Source organism: Cygnus atratus, chromosome 1 (assembly GCF_013377495.2).
Source record: "Cygnus atratus isolate AKBS03 ecotype Queensland, Australia chromosome 1, CAtr_DNAZoo_HiC_assembly, whole genome shotgun sequence".
Classification (NCBI taxonomy): Eukaryota; Metazoa; Chordata; class Aves; order Anseriformes; family Anatidae; genus Cygnus; species Cygnus atratus.
In genome coordinates this window covers 121,140,585-121,163,855 of record NC_066362.1, presented here as the reverse complement: position 1 = coordinate 121,163,855, position 23,271 = coordinate 121,140,585, and the positions used below count along the sequence as shown (strand labels likewise).

Sequence of the window (23,271 nt, the reverse complement as noted above, 5' to 3'; positions counted from 1 at the left end):
TAGTGATATTGTTGGTTAATAATTGTTAATTGAACTGTCAGATATATTAAAACAGACTTGATAAAACTGTCCATACTTTGCCACTGTTACTATGACCTAACCATTTAATAAAGCTTATTCTACATCTCAGTAAACAAAGAAAAGTGCTACATGATGCTATACAGAATGTTTGTAGTGCATATTTCACCAAGTGAAGTTTTCATAACTCATTCTGATGGTTTAGAAAGACCTACTTTGCTATGAAAATTCACAGATATGAATCCTTTAATTATTACATCATAGCAGAAAGTTCTGGACATTTTATTAAAATAAGGGGTTGAGCAGCATGATGGAGCTGCCCCTCTTTTAACCATACAAGCATGGGGATATTAGCACATACTGACTTTGGAGGTCTACAGCAATAAAAGTATTAGGGGCTTTGCCGCCCCTCTGTGGCATACAAAACCATTAATCAGCCACTATGAGACATGAAGCCCAGGAACATTTTTGGAATGATGTACACCCAAAGCAAAACAAACAAACGAGAGAGAATTTGGCCATTTTTTTTTTCCTGCTGCTGCAGCCCCCAGGGACTATAGCTGTTCTGTGTCATAAAAATGCTTCCAGGAAAAATGTCCAGAATCCAAGAAAAGAATTTTAAATATTATGGAACATAGAGTTGTGTTGAAACTAATGTAGAAGTTGTAATTTACCCATAAAATCAAGGAGTTTGGAATACGGAGAAAAAACTCTTCCAAGAAAGTCTTCTCTTTTCCTCATAATTAGATAGCTTGAACTCGAACTCCTCTGCCCTTATTAATTGTATTTTCCACCTTACCCGGCATCTGGTATCTCAGGGACTTCCAGCCCAGCGACACAATTTTCCTCCAGCTCTTCATATTCACTTGCCAGAGACATGAGTTAGAAAAAAAATGGCAGTCTAAGCAGCTGCCAGAAAGAAATGACGGTGCCTTCCCAAATGACAACCCAGTCCCAGCAATGGTACATGACTTACCACCACTGGCTGCAAGAGAATTGTTTCTAATGCTATTTGGACAAATAACCAACAGTTTTAAAATATCATTACTTTTTGCTCAGAGTTTACAGAACTGCAGTTCTATGGTACAGACTTGCTTATTGGTAGAAAAAAAAGCACTGAAATTGATTTTCACAAAAAGATCGTGAGATTCCCCCTGCTTTATCTGCAGTGCTAAAGAAAGTCTTCAAAATCCCTTCTTGCTCACCAGAGTACCCATCTAACTGCAGCAGAAGCTCATGCCGAAGGATCGCCACAGATACTTTATTTCCCTTCCTTCTGTAACTAGGAAACACAAAGCTAAAGTCTCCGGAGGATAAAGTACCGACAGCAAAATAGCTCTTTAAGCTACGGCAACTTTCCCTGTCAGGACGGAGGAGGGATGCACAGTTCCATTTACAAGATGACAGTCAGCTGGATTTTTCAGAAACGAAAACCCTTAAAGTAGTTTAAAAAAACAGGTTCCTGCCAATTCCTGGGGATCAATATAGCATTCTGCCATGGAAATAATCTCTCCCAGATCACTATGGGAATAGACATGATAAGTTATTATACAAAGGAAGAACAGCTCTTTTTGATGAAGCTGTGGTAAGCTATATTTTTAGTTCTGTTGGTCCTGGTTATTTCTGGTTCAGTCCTGGGTAAATCTAGTGATTGTCATTCCAGCATCAGCAAAGAGCCTTACTGATATTAATGGGGCTTCTGCAGCAAAGCATCTGTACAGGACAGGCTGAAATTGTTATGAAAGTGGTGCATAAGTGCAGAAGAAATAGCTGAGTATGCACAACATGCTAACACAGATAAAAATACTGCAGTCTCCCCAAGATCTGCCTCATATTTGCTTAGAGCAATCTTACTTTTATTGTGCCTTTAACAACAGAAGGCCAAATAAATAAATCCAGTTTTTAAGAAAACAGAGTTTAAAATTCCAAAGTTATGGCTCTTATATATCTGCTTGAAGGAGTAGAGCAGGTGTTCAGCTTGCATGAAATTAAGCAGGAAGAAAAGGTGCTGCTTATTCATAGACACACGCATACAAAGGAGAGGGAGGGATATGAAGGGTAGAAGGAATCCTACTGCTTTCTGTGCTAGCCAGGAAAAGGCTCAATAAAACAAGCTGTAGAAGAATAAAACGATCTTTCTTATTTTTGGACATTACCCGCAGGGAAAAGCTTTGACATTGCGTCTAAGTCTACTTACCTATGCTTTCCTTCCCTTACATGGCAAACAACTCAAGGCTCCACTTCAGGGGGTTTTACTAGATGGAATTACATCCTTGTATTACATGGTTCTGTAATTAATTTATTCTACCTACTATAAATATGTCTCAGTAGAAAACTGGATGACAGAAGAAGCTGTATATTAGTGGAAAACATACACAACACACTGCTTATATCACTTCTAATATCGAAAGAGTATTAAAACGAGAATCCCCCAAATCATATTTAATCCTAATTGTTAGCTTCTTCATTTTCACAAGTAAATCTCCTTAATATGTTATTTCAAATATTTTTTTAATAATTTTAATAATAATTTAATACAGTAGTTGAATCCATAGAATAGTTTAGCTATGTATATGTAATATACATCTGTACACTTTAATGCATGTGTGTATATATATATGTATTGTATATATAAAGGCTTTATTTCAATTGTTCAGTCTTTGCATGGTATTTACTGATGACTTCAGTGTCTAATTTACATTTCAAAACACGCTTCAAGTACAAAAATGCTGACTAGAGAAAATGTTTAAATTCAAGAATTTTTACATCACAGTAGTCAGGATTTCTTATGCCTTTTACTACTAAGTGGCAAAACCAGTGATGCAGTAAAAGCAGAGGATGGAAATTCAAACTTCCCGTTCAGAATCTGTGTATCATGCTGGATTAGTAACCTAGCCTTTTTGACTGAAATTGCACTAACATAAAATCTAACTGTAAGAGATCTGTGCAGATGGAGTGCCAAATTAAATCTGTTTACCACTGTTAAGGCTGAGGTGGCTGGGTGCTGGGTCCAGTCCAGGGTGGACATATGTTGCCCAGCCTTCCACCTTCGTTAGTCAAACAGAAATAGCCCATCTGCAGTGGCCCTTGTGTTTGTCAGGCAGCCAGCTATATCAGGGATTATGTCACTGGGCAATGTATAAAGATGTGGGAAAGATGTAAAAATTAAACCAAACATAGTAAAGCTGTCAAAATCCAGTTGTCTCATAATGGTCTTCATAGCTTTAAAGCTCTAGACCATGGTCAGGCTTCTTCTTTCTCCCTTCATTAGACACCAGGCTTAGGGAGAAGAAGCACTGACACTCACAGCCTCTTCTTTCAAACGTCCACAAAAAAATGGTAAAACCAGGTTCCCAAGGTTAGCAGGAACCACCATACCAGAAGAGTGCCAGGGCACCCTGGGTATCAACAGGCCTTAAAGGCCCTGACCAGCCTCTCCGGGACACCTGCCCATGGGCCCACCCATATGGACCTTAGACCTACCATGAAGGTAGCTCGTCTCCTTGCCTCCACTCATGTTGACATCCTTCTTCACATTATTTAGCATCAAAGGAGACTATAACACAGCTATGCAGCTAGCTATTGCTGTTCCTTCTCTGTAAATAGGGAAGGAATGTGCAGTACCTTGTCAGCTTGGCCTTCTTCAAAAGTGCTAAGCAAACAGCCTGCTGTCATTTAGGCTAACTGGTGAGGAACCCTGGCTGCATCCCAGGACTTACAGAGGTAATAAGAATGAAAGGACAGTATATTAACAACAACAGCAAACAAACAAACACAAAAAAGGACAGCGATTAGCTGCCTGGCTGTTTTATGGAAGACAATAGTGTTGTTTTGAAGTTACAAATAAAGGAGGAAGAATAGGAAGAATATTTTAGTAGAGATGTTTTGTTTTGTTTTCATTTTCTTCTATATAATACACTAATGACTAGTCAATTCAAAGATAAAATACACAATAATAACTGTATGCACTTTGACCAAAGTTGCAAGTTTATACCACATAACAATCTTAAATGACTGTAAACCCTGGAAAGCTCTTAGGTGTTTGATAGGTCTTTTTATTTTTCTAGTTTGACCTTCTCCTACTCTATTCATAGACAATACTTATTCAAGATTGCAGAAGCATCCATATCTCGGAGTCAACTATATGATAATCTCCACAAACAATATGTAATGTATACCACTTCAGTCTCCATCAGAACTGTGAAAGAAGCTAAGAGGCTGTTTAGCATTCTCCCAGTGTCACCAGTTATCATTCTTGCTAGCACAAAGGGCAAACTGAATCAAGAATCCAGCTCACCATCACTCTTGGTCTGGCTCAGCACGTTCTACAATGCTCAGATGATTGCAAGAATGTTCTATATTACTGTTAAACATTTCTAGCAGGTATTCTCAATGTTATATGCACCATTTTTCTATGTTATTATGCCAGTCTTTTCCTTGCTTTAGCTCCTTTGGAGAAGAATGACTAGAGGGTGAACACTAACCGGTTACAGAAATAAGATGAGTTGGTGAAGAAAAAGGATATGGCGATTGTGACTGGTTCCTATATATCTTCCACCACATAAGACTCTACGACTTTGTCAGATTGTTGTCTTCAGTGAATATTATGGATCTGATTTGAAAAGCATCTGTAACTTCTGCTGATTTCTACTATTGCACTAGATGACAACTCTGAAAATGAGGCCTAATAAAAGTGTCAGTCCAGGTGGGAATTGACTTGGAGACTCAAACTGACTGATAAATCTCCTTCTATAAAGTTTTCATATACAATTGTACAGTATTGCACCACAGACCACAAGATGAAATAAAAACTTGTTACAAAATGATTCATATCTCCTTCATGAGTTATGAGTTCTAATTCTCTTTTCCTACTGATTTTATAAATAGTGCAATTCAACTGAAAGCAGTGGAGTTCCTTCAGACTTACAGTGCCATAAGAAAAAGAAGAATTAGCAATAGAAGTGCAGAAGGCACATGGTTACAGAGCCTTATTGCCTTGTTACTATAGATCTCTTCCTCTTAGTCTAGTATGGGCAACTGTCCTCCCTTTTTTCCTGCCTCCACACACACACAGACACACACACACACAAAGTTCAACAGTCCAGGTATTGTTTACAAATCTAACTTCATTTCCAGACAGGAGAAATGATGCCAGAAAAACATCATGAAAAGCTCAGTATATACTATAGAAACTCCATACTGGTGTTATTACAGCATGAGATTACTCTGGGGCAGACATGTAATCGATGTACATGTACTTTTTGAAGGCTTTATACAAAAGGAGATGGTTGATAATTGCTTCAAATTTCATCTCCCCCATTTTGTTTGAATGTTAAATAAGAAGAAAAAAGGAGAAAGAGGAAATGGCACATACAACTCTTTGCATGCCAATTACTATTCTTATTCTTCAAATATAACATTTTTTATTGTTTTGAATGAAAAAAATTGAGTACAGTGCAGCATCAGAGGCTGAAAATGGTAACTATAGAAGTGCATTATATACATTATTTGTGAATACATGGGATGGTTTATAGAAACAAATTTGCTAATAAACTCATGTTTAGCTGTGATCCTAGCTTTGTTCTCAAAGTACTTTTACACTTCTTCATCCTAACGCCTCGTAACCATAGCTTTTCTGGAAGCTCCTCCTATACCTGGCAGAACTCTGAAACTTTCTTTTCATTAAGAAGCAATCAAGGGATCTTGACCATTTACCAATTCATATTTTTGCTTAGCTCTTTAGCAACTCCCTTGGGACAGAAATTACAAGATAGGTTGTCAGGCTTCCAGAAAAGGAAGTTGAAAATTTCTCAATTTCCAATCTATGATCCTCTCTAAAACTTCATTCTCTGCCATTAGGATTTTTCTCACCTCCAGTGCTGAGAGTTTTGTTTCCCAACCTCACAATACAAAAGGTTTTTAGGCAGGAAAACCTGGGGAAAAAAATAACAGCAAAGTTATCGTGTTCCTGAACTTGAAAATTCCCATTTCACAGTCTGTTCTGACATATGACAAGTTGTTCTTTTCTGGAAGAAAAAAAAAAAAAAAAAGAGACTCATATATTTATGTATTCCCATGAGAGAAAATTCAACTCTGTTTGCAAAGTCCTGCTTCAAGATATATAAAAGGAGCTGAGTGGCCCCCTGAGGCTTAAGGAAATTCCACCTTGTCAGATTCTTCCAGTCCATATTTTGTGGTTGTATTTAGGATTTACCATGCTCGTAGGGTACTTCCCAGGCAGGCATCTCAGAAACAAGGTTTTCCCTGCTGCAGGATGTGGAAGATGACATCAGTACATAGGATGCCCAAAGATTCAGGAAACTGACCAAAAGATTGTGTATCAAGATTGGAAAGGGGAAGAAATGCAGTTTAACTGACACTATTATTGTGCCAAAGGATTTAAAGATAGTAAAGAGAACTGTTGATCTGTTTAGTGCACTGCAGGGACAGACATTCTCATGGTTATTAGAGGAATTTATTTCTAGGCTTGCAGACTCCCATGGTGTCTACTTAACAGTATCAATTCAGAAATGCAGAGATTTGCTCCTTTCTATTACTGGCAAACTACAGCGCTTGTCATTAATCACCCTGACAATGTGAAAATGCAGCATTATTCTGCTAAGTATTTCTATGCCTTATGTTTTTTGTGTTTTTTTCTCCACTCACCTACCATGTCGAATGCTATAAACACAGATAAATATACAGTAGTTTGTAGTGAAAAAGGAAAAAAGAAAAATGCTTAAATGAGTCATAATTAAAATATGCTTAAGCTTGGGATATCTGTATTGGAGCTTTAAGTTTTCTAACTTCATTTTCTTGCTTGATTATATTAAAATAATGGTTTCTAAAAATAATATTCATTATAAGATGACAGATAGTCTGCTTAACAAAATCAGAAGTACTCTGATCCATGATATAAAATTAATCAACAACAATAAAAAGGGTTAATTCCTAGTTTTCCCATTTTTTAATCTCCCCTTTTTACACTGAAATATGAGGGGAAATAGAAATAAGTCAGGAAGGACGGCAGAGCCTTAAATAGTCAGCAGAAAAAGACTCCTGTAACAGTTGGGATCGGCCGCGTTTCCGTAGTACACGAAGTACCGGGAATCTGAGCGGAAAAGAACGACCCAGCGATTCCCCAGATCTACGTTTTATCTCAGTTTCCAGCTAGGCAGGGGGTATCTTGCGTGCTGGCAGAAAGAGAAAATCGCCTGGAAAGAAGGAAAAGCCGACGTTGGCCCTCCTGGGCCCGGCTCAGCGCTGGGCGCACCGCACGCCAAAGCTGCCCCCTAGCGGGGTCCCCGGCCCGTCTGCAGCGCCCACCGGGGCCCGGCTCGGCTCGGCTCGGTTCGGCAGTCCCCATCTCTCAGGGATAAGGGGCAGCAGCGGGGGAATAGCAGCCCAGCCCTGGAGACCGCAGCCGCCTCTAAAGCAGGATATAATGGGTTCCGACGTTTTACTGTTTCAGGATGCAATGACTGTTCTGGAAATTAAGATTTATTATTTTTGTCAGCATCCTATCTTCAGCTGCACTTTTTAAAAAGAGACTAGGATTTTGTCATACCGGATGCTTTAAAAGCACCTAGATTTTGGAATACAGTTCTCAGGTAATGGATCAAATGTCTACTACTGAATAAATACCAAATACACAAATCCCACTCATCTGAATACTTCAAAATGTGCTGGTTTTATTATTCTAAACAACTGTTGAAAGTAGGAAGGTATTTTTTTTTTCTCTCTTTGAAAACAGAAACATAAGTATTTCCTTCTACTTTGGGGAATATATACCACAAATTGTTGATTTTGTGGCTGTTCAGAGAATATTGAGAACATTCTTCAGCTAGATTTTTATTTGTGTAGTACTTTTCAGTAACTATGCTTTCAGACAAAACATACGACTGTTGATAGACCATTTCGTTCTCTTGTGTATTCTCATTTTCTCTGTAGAGGATTCAGGTTCAAATTAACAAATCACTTCCTAGTCCATAAGAATTCCTTCTGAAAAGGTAAGGGATTAATATGTGACACCTACTGATGGACTCACAGGGCCTGGTATTCCTCTTATTTGTTTTGCTGTGAAAAAAAGTAATCTCACTGAAAATAATATTATTGGAACATAAGGCAGAAATTCAGTTCACGTAGTAGGGATCACTGCAAAAGACAGAGAGGGAATAAAGAAAAAGAAAAATCTCCCCTTCTTGGCCAGAAAGTAGCATAAATCACACCTTTCTTAGGCTGGCATGAAACAACTTCTTAAATATATGCTTAATTTAAAGCCAATGAGGCCACCTTCCACATATGCTATGTCTGGAGGTTTCATTTCAAGTTACGTCTGGTGTGGGACAGCAGACGAAGTGTTCAGTTGCAGCAGAAGCAAATTGGGTGCATTTCTGGAGTGTATCTTCCACATTTGTTGAATCACACAGGAATCCAGTTTAGATGCTCCAAGAGCCCTCCCTAGCATTGATCAAAGCACACCGGGGATGATTCGAATATGAGTTTTCAAAGTCCTCTTCTGAACTGAACTAAAGCAGTAGTGCGTCAGATGCACCTTTTGAAGGCCTCCTACTGCCCAGGAAGACCTCCCTAGCAGTGAGTGCTCTTTAACCCTATACCCCAAGACCAAGCTCACAAAACCACTCATGGAGCTAAGCTGTATGGCACTCAAGTGTTATGCATATGTATGATTTAAGCTGAAACCACCATGCTTCCATTTCTGTAGAATGAAGAGATGCATCTGTCAACAAAATCTGGAACACAAGCTTTACAGACTCATAGAATGGTTTGGGTTGGAAGGGACCTTTAAAGATCACCTAGTTCCAATCCCCCTGCCGTGGGGTAAAGATAAGCAGTTTCTTTACATTTCCTTTCTCAGATTGGTTCCAGATAGGACTTCACTGACTCTCCAACTGGTGAAACTTCTAAACTTTGTGCTAAAGTTAACCACGTTATCCAGCTACGTTAAAATTAACCATGGCAAAACTGAATGACTAGAGGCAGTTTTGTACGTGCATACAGCCATACACACACTGATGTGTAAAGAGGATTTAATTTACAACAGTAAATATTATTATAATTCAGAAGTCAAATTTATGGCTAAGAAAAGCAGTTCTACAGCCAGACACAGCACCTTACAAAAAAAGCTAGGGAGACCTTAGTCGAAAAGTGATGAAGGAAAATCAAACAGCACTGGTTTTAGAATAACATCAGCTAGAGCTGCCAATACAAAGCTTGCATGTTTGAAACAGTGTGAGTAAAATGATGAAGAGTAAGAAGCCTTAGAAGACTTTTTCTAAAAGTTTGTGTAGTTAGAACTGACATTTTCAAGGTTTGATGTGTTGAGAAGCACGTGCTTGCTTTTCTGCATCACTTCTAAAACATTTGAGAATTCCAGGAAATTGACGGCCTTTCTTTGTTAAATAAAGTGGGCAAATACCTCAGGACCACAGAACAATAACCTGTGATTACTAATATAATCTAGAGGTCTATATCAAGCAGGTTCTAGACAGAGACTGCAGGAAATCTTACTGATGAATGAGTGAGATCGTAAGAGACCAACACCAGAAGGTCTGGATTTCTTTGCAGAATTTTACACTGGATGCAGTATCTCCTACCATGTCAAAATAGTATTGTGTTTTATTCATGATAGTTGAAGACATTAAATAGCTGGACTATTCGAGGTCCTGGATTTAAAAGTGTACCTATCACTGTGAGACAGTTTGCAATGTGAATGAATAGTTGAGTTTATATTGCTTTTTTAGAAAGCACATGAACTCATAAATAGCAAAATAGAAACTGTTTAATTGCTTTGCAAGGAGCAGTATACAGAATAGTAGTGAGGTTATTAATGGTCTTTTTATTCATCTGCTTGGTTGCAGGGTAGCATGTAGACTGCCTCACTGTTAGAGAACAACTCCAAGTGAAAAAAAATAAAATAAAATCCAGCTTCCTCTTGCTGTTATGAATACCAGAAAAAACTTTGATGGATAACTTAAACTTTGTGGCTTCTTAATCTTTAATGGACATAACATATCTATACTGCTTTCAAGTTTTAGCTGGCAATCTCATAATTCAAGTGATTTTTCTATTAACTGATTACTTCCAAAAGGTACAAAATACCCCATTACCAACCTCATAAAACATTTCATAACTTCCCTTTCCTTTCCTGTCAAAAACTAGAAAGCATAAAAATACGCACTTATTCATAAAAATAAATCAATAAATACATTGAAAGTACTAAAAATTAAATCTCAGAAGAGCAATCATATTTCACAAGAATGCAATATTAGAAATGTTTTCAAATTTATTTACTTTTTTTTTTTAATTTTCAATATTTTTTCCTTCTAATTTTAATATTTATAAGATATGAAAAGAGGCATCTTAACTACTTATAAACACCTCAAAGTAAAAAAACTATAAATAGCAAAACTTTGTAAATTACATAACAATTAGCAGCAAATAAGGTCATTTCCATACTAAGACATAATTACACAGGACTTTGGACAGCAAGAAGCAAATGAAAGGCCGTAATGACAAGATTGTAATCTTTCTGAGTTGTTTTTTTTTTTCCCCCCTCAAGTGGCATCAACTGTGATAAGTACTGCCAAGGAAAATTAGTGAGAAGAATGAAGCAGCCATTCAGTACATTCAATTTATCCTTTGGCTATCACATCAGTGTGTGCACAACTATGTGCATGCACACTTACCCTTGCTTGTTCTGCACTAGGAAATGCTTAACATTCAAGAAACTATCTCTACACAATTATTTCTTGAAGAAAATGAATACTGCAAAACCCAAACATTTTCATCAATGTTTTTCATTAAGTTTTCAAAGAGAAGTACATTAAAAAAAAAAGTTCTGAAAACATCATGTAGAAAATTCTGAAAATTTGAAAAAAAGGACAGAGTTCTATAAAAATAAAGCTTCCAAAAGGCTGAAAAAGATAATGAGCCTTAAAAAGAAAGGAGAATTACTGGCAGACTTTTACTGTCCTTTGTGCATACAGGCAGGGTTTAAGGAGAGCATGATCTACTAGAAGCATATGATGGTCAGGTCGATAATTATTTCAGAGAACTCAACACATACAATCTTTGGAACCAGACAGGTTATATCCAAGGATGTTAATCAAACAGGCTGATGGTCTGGGAAGGACACTTACTATATGATCTCTGAAAGCTCACGGAGACCAGGGAGAGGTCCCTAATAACTTGAGAAAGGCAAATGTTGCAGCCATCTTCAAAAAAAGGCCAGAAGGACTGTTCAGGGTACTACAGGCCAGTTGGCCTCATTTCAGGCTCTGGAAAAATCAGGGAGTGAGTCCTCTTGGAACACATTTCTGGGCACACAAAGATGATGACTGGAAACAGTCAGAAGGTATTCAACAAGGGTAAAGCAAGCATGCCTGGCCAATCTAATTGTCTTCTTAACAGAATGATGAGGTTTCTGGATGATGGAGAGCAGTGGATATGGTTTACCTTGAATGCAGCAAGGTTTTCAACACCACCATCCACGTGAATTTTGTATCCCAGTTGGAATGCTGTGGCATGGATGGGTGGACAATGAAATGTGTAGAAAGCTGGTTGAACTGTCAGGATCAGAAGGTAATGGCTAACAGGTTGTGCTGTGCCTGGTGGTCAGAAACAAGTGGAGCATCCGAGGGGTCCTTCATCAGTTGCTTCTAGGAGGTAATGAAGTGCACTTCCATCAAGTTTACAAGTGTCACTAAATCGGGCTGAAAAAAAGCCAACATACTTAAGTATAGAGCTGCCATTCAGAGGGAGCTAGATAGGCTGAAGGGACAAGCCAAGAGAAACGTTATGAAATTCATCATGGACAAATGCCAAGTCAGGCACCTGGAAAGGAAGAACTCCTTGCAGCAATACAGGTTGAAAACTCGGCTGGGAAGAAGCTCTGTGAAAAAGGATTTGGGGGTCCTGTGGGCAGCAAGCAGAACATGAGCCAACAGTGTGCCCTTGTGGCCAAGAAAGCCAATGGGATCCTAGCCTGCTTCAGGAGGAGTGTGGACAGCAGGTCAAGAGAGGTGATCCTCCCCCTCTACTCAGATCTGGTAAGGCCACACCTGGAATACAGTGTGTGCAGTGCTTGGCTCCTCAGTACAAGAGGGGCATAGAACTTCTAGAGAGGGTCCAGCGCAGAGCTGTGAAGATGATTAAGGGATTGGAGCATCTGTCCTATGGCTAATGACTAAGCAATCTGGGCCTGTTTAGCCTAGAGAAGAGGAGATTGAGAGAGCATCTTGTCAACCTCTACAAATACCTGACAGACAACGTAAAGGGGATGGGGCCAAACTCTTCTCAGTGGTGGCCAGTGATAGGACAAGGGGCACTGGGTATATATTGAACCACAGGAGGTTTCATCTCCATATAAGGAAGAACTTCTTTAATGTTTGGGTGACAGAGCACTGGAACAGGTTGCCCAGAGAGGTTATGGAGTCTCCTTCTTTGGAGATATTCAAAACCCACCTGGATGCAATCCTGTGTAACATGCCGTAGGTGACCCTGCTTGGGCAGAGGGGTTGAACTAGATCATCTCTGGAGGTCCCTTCCAATTTCAACCATTCTGTGTGATTCTGTGTGTGTGACTAGCAGCAGCACAGCCAGCAGGGAAAGTATTACCCTACTTTGCTCAGCATTCATTAGGCAGCATCTAGAATACTGCATCTGATTTTGGGCCTCCCAATACCAGATCTTAAAAAGCTAAAGTGTGTTCAGCACTGGACCACCAAGCAAGTCCAGGGGTCTGGAGCACTTGCTCTGTGAGGAGAGGCTGAGGGAACTGGGCAAAGAGATGGCTTCAGGGAACCCAACAACAGCTTTCAAACACCTGTGAGGAGGTCACCAATAAGATGCAGCCAAGCTCTTTCCAAGGGGTGCATGCTGGGAGGATGAGAGGCAACAGGCATAAAGTAAATTGAGATGCTCGGAACAGATATAAGGAAAAAAAAACAAAACACCATGAGAACAATCACGATGTGGAACAGGTTCCCAAGAGATGGCGCAGTCTCCATTGTTAGAGATTTTCCACATCTGCCTAGCCAAAGCCCTGAGCAACCTGGTCAACCAGAGATGACCCTGCTTTGCACAGGGTCCTAAGGTCCCTCCCAACCTGAATTATTCTGTGATGTTATGACATTAAGGAAATTAAAATCTCCCACATGTCAACACAGCTACATCTTACATAACACTTTGATGAGTACCTGAGGACAGATGGAAAATTAAGGAGCAAGGACTAATCACACAGGGATAAGTTTCTAAAAGTGATTCTAGTGACTTTCATTATGATTAACAGGCTAAGAAAATAAAAGGTATATTTTCTATTTTTAACCTAAGAAAATGAGGCTTTAGTGGTTGTGCTGTCCATCATTCATTTCCCACAATAAAATAATAATTTTATGTATAATAATAACAATAATTTTCTAGCTTTTTTGGCCAATTTCAAGCAAATCTGACAGGAAAATCAGTCTCAAAGATAACTGTTGTTACAAGTTTTTTTTTGAAAATTGTTTGGTGGGGAGAAGAGTGAACATCCTGTTTGTGTTGTCCCATAGGAAAAGACAAGCAGAGAGTCACTGTAGTCCATTTTGTTTGGCAGCTGTATTCCAGCCAGCCAATCAATACACAAATTGATCAGAGTACAGGTATGTTCTTTATGCTGTGTTAAACATATATGAATTTTTGTTATTGTTTTCAAACCTTGGCATCCACTTCTTTTAAATTTTGCTGCTGTCATACAATACTTGTAGACAAAAGATCATCTACCCAGAACTAAGACTATATAATATTATATTATCATCATGTTGCTCTAATACATAGAGAACTGACCCAATGTCTTAATGAAGTTATTACTAAAACCCAATTTTCTTGTCTGATATCATGCATAATGATACAGTAGAACAGCAAAATAATTGTCTTTTTTTTTTAGTATAACTTTTGAAAGAATGTTTTCAAGCTCATGCTATGAATTAATCCCTCTTTTATGGGAAAAGCAACCAGACACTTAAAATAATTACAGATCAGATTAAATATCTTAAAATTAAAGTCTAGTCTAAAAGAAAATTATATACTCCAGGAAGCAACAAAGAATATAATATCAGAAAGAGATACTTGCAGTGGATCAATGTTATTGTTCCTCCAAAATAACAGCAAACAGGCATTTTGCTTACTTTTACAGAAAATATCTGCAATGCTCTGCTTCACTTTAAGTCAATTTCTCTTCCATGTTAAATAAAAGAATATTTTCTGTGAATCCCCAGATAAATAGATACAAGGCTAAATTAATCTCAAGCATATAGACTAAAAAAAAAAATCTGGAACAGAAACTACTCTTGCAATCTGCAATGTATCTAGTGCTATAATGGCCAATGAAAACACATTTTGTTCAGGTCAACTTCCATAATTTTCTGGATCAAACCAGAAGTCTTGAGTGGAATTTTCACAAAGCACAAAAAAGTTGTGCTTTGCACAAAGTCCAAACAACAACTCACCCTTCAAGAAAAATATATTTGAATGATCAACTCTACTGAGTTACTGAAGCTCACCTGGATGAAAGGCTAAACTTCCTAAGTCTTCAAATTGTTACTACCAAGATCTGTGACTACCACAGAACTTGCTACTTTGTACTCCAAACATAATGTGCACCTCCTTTGACTCTTTGACATATATGGTATGTAAAAAAAATTTGAACAAAAGAAAAAAATTGAACTCAAACTGCCTTGGAAGAAGAAAGAGAAAATCATATTTATTAGATGATAGCTACAACACGAACACAGCAGAGAAATGACAGTGACAAAAGCTGTATAAAACAGAAAATTATATCTTCTGACTTCATCTACAGATGTTAAAAGAATAGGCTGCCTCTGCTGTCAAAAAATGTTCTTCCAGGAGGAACTTAAAGGTAGGCGTACACTGCACCACAGCAACTACAGAGCAGCAATTCTTTAAGAAGCATCAAGGGAATTCTGCAAAAAAACTCACTTTAGAACATCTGTTGTGTTGAACCCAACAGCAGTTCTTGCAACAGAATCTCTCATTCAGTGCGCAGTTGACCAAATATTCAACTAGATAAAAGATGCTTTGCACATCACATCCTAATGATCCAATACCAACAGTGAAAACGTACCTTAATTGTCTACACTTAAAGAAAGTAATAGAAGTCATCACAAATAAGGCATCAGACTTGAGGACATACTGCAACTCTCTTAGGCTATGCCTACACAGATAGCTGCAGCTGAGGATGAATGAGAATGCCAGTGGTTCGCGATGGCTGGATATAAATCAGGGGTTTCTGTGAAATTACATAGCTGCACCAACATAGCATTGTCCCTAAAGCAAGTATATCCTGCTTTCCAGCCATGTCTGTTAGCTTATGACACTAACTACAATGTCATATTATTTTTGATATCTCACACGAAGGCCCAAGACAGTTAATTTCCAGACAACGCTAAGCCTATTTGCTTCTGGTCATATTTGTCTTCATACATATTTGCATTTTCATAGTTCTACAGCCCACATACTCATGACTAAACTCTAACATTTCCCAGATTTTTAGTGTAATTAGTAATTATTTAGTGTAATTCTTTGCTTCTTTGTAATTCTTTTGCTGTACAGACGTACAGCAGAAGAAACCACTACAATGACCTTTGTATGAATGTAATGCTTTTTTTGTCACTGAGCATTTTACAGTAAAGTATGCTAAGTTACGCTAATCATCAGGTTTAGTGGTTAGTGACTTAAAAAAACTCAATATTTTTTTTTTCCATTGAAACACTTTCATGGGCAGCACAAACACAAGCTATTTCAGCTGAGATAATAAGACCTATTTAATAAAAGTAAATCTGAATTATTTATTTTCACTTTTATTCTACTCCACAAATACCTTAAATTCCCGTATCACGAACTGTCTGCATTAAGCTCTAAAACTATCTGTATCAGTGATTCAATAAATGTCTTCCCCAAAGCTACAATATTATTCTCATCCTGTCTCAAATTTGCTATATAAACTTTAACAAATAATTTTAAATTTTACTTGTAGCTATTCCATTTAGAATGTATGAATTAGAATTAGAATTCCATGTAGAATTTAGAATGTCTTATGTATATATTAGGTCATGAAAACAGGCATTTTATTAGGAATATATAGGGAAAATTATTTTCCAGATTATATTGTAAATTTAATCTTTCTCGTTACAATCTAGACAACAAAAAATATTCCCATATCTTTTGGGTTTCTTTACATTATAAATATTGACAGAAAGCCATATGTAGACTGACAATAATAAATGCATTTTTACATTATCTTATGCGTGTTTGTTATACAGCATTTTATACTTGTTTGCAAACAATTAAGGAACCAATGAAACCTACCAATATGTTAACTTGATGGTGTGATATTGTGGAGGCAAACCAAGTGTCAAATCTGTTGCATGAATTAGATTCTAAGACAACTGCCAGGCACTTTTATAACTTATGTATGGTACAGAAATAAATTAACTAATGCTGGCTGAATGGGTCAAGTATTATAAGCTGCTTCCATGCTTTCTTTTTCAAAATTTTACAAAAAAAAAAAACCAAAAAAAACCTGAGCTTCTGTGAAAGAGAGGAAAAAAAAAAAGAAAAAATAAAACTACCTCTAATGTAACTAAGGCATGGTGGCTATTTTGAGATTTGCATTTGAAAGGAAATAATTTTCTTCTCTCATTAAAGATGACAGTCTGTCCTGGTTTTACCTCACATATTGAATCCTATGCTTTCAACAAGTTGCAGTCTTCCCTGTACTGAAATAAATCCGGTTAGCATTCATTCTTGTCATTCACTTTGTCAGAGGTAAGGCAAGGAACAAAGAAATGGCCATGGTGAAAAAGAGATCTATAACAACATTTTTACATGTAAATGGACACTCAGATGGGGATTAAGGCCTAAACATAGTTTTCTAGCTGCATTTTATTGATAAATCCATGCAAGATTGGCACAGGATGCATAAGAGTTGTGCGCTTTCAAAGTAAGAGATTGAGGCCATGCAGGATATCTTCAGGCATCTAGATGTTTCTAGAAACCTGTATTTAAGCAACTAGATTTCCTCAGTATTTTAAACCTGCCTGGCTTTGCACTCATCAATTCCTTATAGATATTACCCTAAGATTATATATCCTATTCTAAAAAGAGAGCCAGACAGTAAGTAGGTCCCCTGGTCTGTATCCAGATGTCTTAGGATCATATCTACACATTTTCATCTAACAGAGCATAGAGGCTGGATCTGATTCAGATGCCATAGATGAGCAAGTTCTCAAGGCTTACCAGTGGCTGTTTCTGCACCTATATAGGAGAAAAACAGTGATGTTCTCTGTGCTTCTTTTTTCTATTATCTTGATCCACACATGAGATCAGCTCTCAACTCAACAGCATTTATTAGTAAGTGATTATAACAAATGCTACAATGAGGTGTTAAAAAATACGACCACAAAATAGTTACATCTCTGCCAATGAATAGAATCTTATGTATAAGAAATGCTTTTCATCAGGCCTTATCAAGCTCTGAGTATTAACAGCTAATTTGCAAGGCAACCCACAAATGGTTGCCAACTGCACTGCTATCCAAAAATGAACTTTCTTTATGGTTCGTTCTTGTTACTAATAACCATTGTTAGCTGTTTGTCACTTTTATAATATTGCCAACCCATTTTGGCACCATTATTATGGATTTGGGATCTTTTCCCTGGTCAGAGAAGGGCAACCTGCTCTAGGTGTGCCTGCTTGAGCAGGTAGGGTTGAACCAGATGACCTCCAGAGGTTCCTTCCTACCTCAGCCATTCTGTGATCCATGATCAGCTAATAAAAACTACTTTACAAAATATTTTTTCTGATATAACTAAGACTGACATACGACTTTTTTCATCTTTTCAGAATTAAAAACATTTTGTAAGGATATCTGATATGAACTTTCCCAAACTCTCTCAGAACATTTAAATTTAATTAGATTTCAGATTAATTAGATAAGCATTAGTGTAGTCTGTAACATACGCTCTGGAAAATAATTCTTAAATAAGACACGAAAAAGACAAAAAATAGTTTTCTGAAAACTAATAATAGAGCTCCTTTAAGACTGTAAGAAAAAAACAGTTTAAAAATGTTTAAGGTCTACAATATCTGTAAAACTTAAGTATTTTGCTTTTAAATTAACATCTTTTGAGAATTTCTCCATTTTTTATGTCTTGTGCTTATAGATATTATATTCTTTGTGAATGATTTGCAACACCAATAGAATAATTTAAAATTAATATATTGTTGGTCTATTCTGGAAAAAGTTTATTGCACTGTATTGATCCAGTAACTGTTAGAAAGGAACACTTTCAGAGAGTACGTGCTGTTGTTCACAGTAACAAGACTGTGGCAATAAATATCCTTAGAATACAATATCCTGACAAGAGAAAAAAGGTCTTCCAAAAGTGTTAAGTTGACAAGACATGATGTAGACAATCTTTAAAACATCTATTTTCTAATATAGATTTAGTAATTTTTTTTTTCAGTTATTGTGTATTGTTATTGAAGATCTAAAGGGACCTGTAGTGATTTCCTAAATATTAATGATTAATACAAAAATACACTGGCTAAAACTGCTACAAAGAAGGGAGACTATTGTTAAGTTCAGGTATAGGGACAGGAAAACTTATGGCATCTAAATGATTATTCTTATTGGCACTTTAACATACATTTACTCTACAACATTCAGATTGTATTATCTTAATGCGACTATTGAAAAAGATAACATAAAAATTTAGTATCTCAAGTACACAGGTTGAAGTTACAAATTAAATGAGTTAGGCTCACAAAAGACAAATCATGGCGCTGCTGCTGTTTCCTGGGGTTTGCTGTGTACTCTGAAAACAAAGAAGCAAATTCCACTTGGAATGAGATGGTGTCACCCCATACATCTGTCAAAAGCACAATCACTTATCATGTTGTGAAATTAATTTGTACAGAAAAAAAAAAAAAGAACACCTCCTGTTAAGAAACCATGATAGACCTAGGCTATCTGTTGCAGACTAATTTTTTAAGCACAAGAATTTGCGAAAAAAAGCAAAAATTTGCATTCATCCTACGTTTCTGAAAGGCAAACAACTTTACAGCTAAAAGAGCACAAAAGGGATCATCCCAGCATTTTTAATTGTACTTTTGCATTTAAATATTTCCTGTTATCTTACAGCAAGTACAGTATGAACACTTACTCACATATAGGCAAAACACTATAGTGACAATGTGAAGCAGCAAGGTTTTCAAAGACTTTAGAAGATTGGATTTGTAATGCTATTTGAGTATGTATGATCACAATGAATTTCTGTAAAATTGGCATGTGCTCTGTTGTAAAACAAATTGAAAATATATTTTGTTTTCTTAGCAAAAGGAACACACTAAAGGTAATTACAAAGTATCTAGATATAAATTGGGACTTCCTGGAAATCTATTTCACACCAAAGACGAAAGATTTCCAGAATACGCTAACACAGTATGCAGCTAAGCTTTAAATATCTTAATGTTACCTACAATTAATAATTTATTACTAAACAAATTAGTGAAGATCGGGGCTAATATCCAAAGATAAAGACAGAGGTATATTTCTTTGCATTAAAATTTGGTGTGTTTTTTAGAGAAGGCAAATAAAAGTAATGCAAAGAACAATCACTTCATCTTTATTTTCTTTGCCAAATAAACAATCTGTGCTTTAATATAAACTTCTAAGGCTTTTAGTAACATGTGAGATGGCAGTGTACAAACCTTTCTTTCCGTTCCACTAAGTCCTAAAGAGCACCTGATTTACACATGTCCAATTTTCTGCAAAGTAATAACTGTGATTTCCTCAGAATTGACCTTAGATTTTTTTCAACTGTTTGTATAGAGTATTCATGACTTCTAAGTAGCACACAAACACTTAAAAATTCATTTTCAGTTCTGCCTATGCCTAATATACAAATTTACTAAAAATAAAACAAATCTCTACAGAAATGTTTTTCCTTTGATCCACCTATTTGCCATCACTATCAAACAAGACTTACTCAGATATTAGATTTTAACTGAATTTCTCCTCTTGGGTCTGGTGCCAGGATGTTCTGAGTGGCCAACATCAGCCTCTATTGCTGTCATCTTTGGAAGTGAACATATTCCTTTTCCATGCTTCATTAACAGCAGACATTTTAGCTCCAGTGATTTTTTTCTAGTAACTATGTAGTGAACTCATACATCAGCCACTACATGCTAATTTAGCCTATACAATAAAAATATTACTGAAAAATAGTCAGAAGTTATCCTATACAGGACAAAACTATATTGAAAATAAATGGAGAGAGATTTTGTGAGAGGTTTGCTTGCTTATGTACGGTTGTAACGGAAAATGACAGAATATTCTCCAAAGGTGTACACTGCAATCTCAGCTCAGGGAAACTTACAATATTACTGAAGTGATACTAGAGTAGCAGTAACTTTACTTATAAAATATGAACTTTAATGAGAATCCAACGTGAATGTTTCTATTTATTTCTATGAGATTTAGAATAAGCTCTCTGCTAGTAACCGTGAAGGTAATGAAAGTTCTTCTGTGTTCCAGCTATCATAGAGATCATTGTCTCTGCATTTACTTAAATAATAATTTCCTACCTATTACTTATTACAACCTTTTGACTTCCTAAATCCAATATTCATAAATGAACAAATAATAGTAGGAAATTTCTGTCTGGATTCTTTCAAACGTATAATGCATACTTTCTCTAACACACACTCCCTTGAAAGCAAGAGTGTTCCAATAATACTTCCAAAACTGTCTTAAAACATCATCATCAGTAATGCTTCTCATAAACACAGCTTCATTGATGTCTCAATGGAAGACTTACACTGATGGTTTCATCCCTTACAGATACAAACAGCTAGAAGCAAAATGCTGAAGGCTGTACTGTCTTCTTTCATCTCCTCCCAAGCATTTGTGTGCAGTCCAAATGCACCTCACAAAACTGCAGAAGCTACAGGGACCATCTCAGAGTTCAAACAAAACCAAGTAAACAGTGACACAGTAAAACTGACACCACAAATGAAATATTTAAAAGAAAACAAAAAGTGTGTGATTCCAGACAGCAGTCAAAGCTTATCATCACCTTGAGTTGGTGCCAATCATACTAAAAGAAGAAAGCACCCCCAGGCAAACTCCAGATGAGTTGAAAAAAAATAATATTTTATACTTCTCTAGTACCTGATGATTTCAAAATATTTGACAAACATTAATTCATTTCACCTCCAAATACTTTCTGCAGCTGGCTAAATATCACTGTAGTCCAAATAAGGGATAAACTGTCAGTGTTGGGGGACCAAGCTTTCAGCTAAGAGTACATCCTTGCTATGCATCAGTGGAAGAAAATGCATGTGGGAAGATTCTCAAGGTTTTTCACAGCTTGGTCTCTGAGTTATTGAGACCAGTAACTAAGAGTTTGGGCAAAGCCACCTCTGGGAAAAGTGCAACACCAAATATCCCGTTTTTATTATCTGTGAGAGCAGCTGCTGTGGTTTAGCCCAGGCAGGCAGCTAAATACCAGATAGCTCTGACTCTCCCCAGATGGGATGGGGGAGAGAATCGGAAAGGGAAAAGTGCAAGAACTCATGGGTTGAGATAAAGACAGTTTACTAGGTAAAGCAAAAACCATAGCCAGGCAAAGCAAAACAGGGAATTCATTCACTACTTCCCATCAGCAGGCAGGTGTTCAGTGATGTCCAGGAAAGCAGGGCTCATCATATGTAGTGTTTTCTTGGAAAGACAAATGGCATCACTCTGAATGTCCCCTCTTCCTCCTTCTTTACCCCAGCTTTTATTTCTGAGCATGATACCATACGGTATGGGATACCCCTTCGGCCAGTCTGGCTCAGCTGTTCCAGCTGTGACCCCACCAGTTTCTTGTGCACCCCTAGCCTCCTCACTGGTAGGGCAGCACAAGGATCTGAAAAGTCCTGGGCTCTGTGCAAGTGCTGCTCTGCAGCAACTAAAAACTTTGGTGTGTTATCACCACAGTTTTCACCAAAAATCCAAACCACAGCATGATGTGAGCCTCTACAAAGAAAATTAACTCTATCCCAGCCAAAATCATGACAGCAGCTGGGCTCCAGACTTTGCTTCTGACTTATTCTTCATTTTTGTATATGTCATCATGACAAACAGAAGAATTTCTCTTACCACAGCAGAACAATATAATATATATATTTTAAAAAAAGTTAAATGCATATTAGAATCTCAAAATTTAGGTATGTCTGAAGAGCCAATCTTGTAAAATTCCAATGACTTGACAATTTCAATGAATGGGACTATTCTTCCATATATAAGTATTTTCACTATTACATTAATAGCTTACATTCTCAGAATTGTCAAGGACTTTTTGTGGTAATTCAATAAATGTTTTAAACTATAACATTTTATTTAAGGTAAACTTATTTGTTAACTCTTAAATAACTCATACTGCAAAAAACAACCTTCCACCACCACCAAAAACAATAAAGCATGTCCCATAAATCAGAAACTTTGTTGTATCACTGCCATTAATATCTCATATACCATCAAATTAAAGAATTGGAAGAACAATTCTAGAAAATATAAACCTAGGTATTTTATTGCAAGATGCCAAAAATTTTCAACTTCGGGTACTGATAATAAATGACTGGATTGCTAGTCTCTGTTATATTACTAATGAGCCACAATCAACAAAATAGGTTTCACTCAATTTGCATCAGAATGCAATTCCCAGATTACAAGTACTACATATAATATACTAAGAGAAAAAAATAAGTACCATGTGTACCATGAGATCACAAATTTATTATCCTTTTAATACCTTTCTATATTTCTCTTCATTGTCTTGACTTACTGTATGATATCTAATGTACAGAGAGACTTATAAAAAGATGACACTGGATTTAGAGCTGCTAATAATTCTAACTGTGCTTCTTAGACATAAAGTGAGAACTGCTCCTGGAATTAGTAAATCCTTTAAAATTACAAGGGATTTTACTCACATACTCCTATCACAGGTTAAGATTTTTATATCAATAACGCTGTGTACAAGTACAAAAGAATAACTAATAATAACTCAGAGTAAAGGTATATATCATTTTAGTGACAAAGAAATATATAAGCAATACCATGTTAGGTTTTCATCCAATGCTAGTGATAGTTGGTCAATATATTTTCAATTTTACAAAAATGCTTAT

The 23,271-nt window shown here is 36.8% G+C and overlaps 1 protein-coding gene across 1 annotated transcript in view; it reads right to left on the bottom strand.

The window, feature by feature from the left end:
- The window catches only part of DMD (dystrophin), a 1,075,555-nt gene that overhangs the window by 603,969 nt on the left and 448,315 nt on the right, over positions 1–23,271 (bottom strand).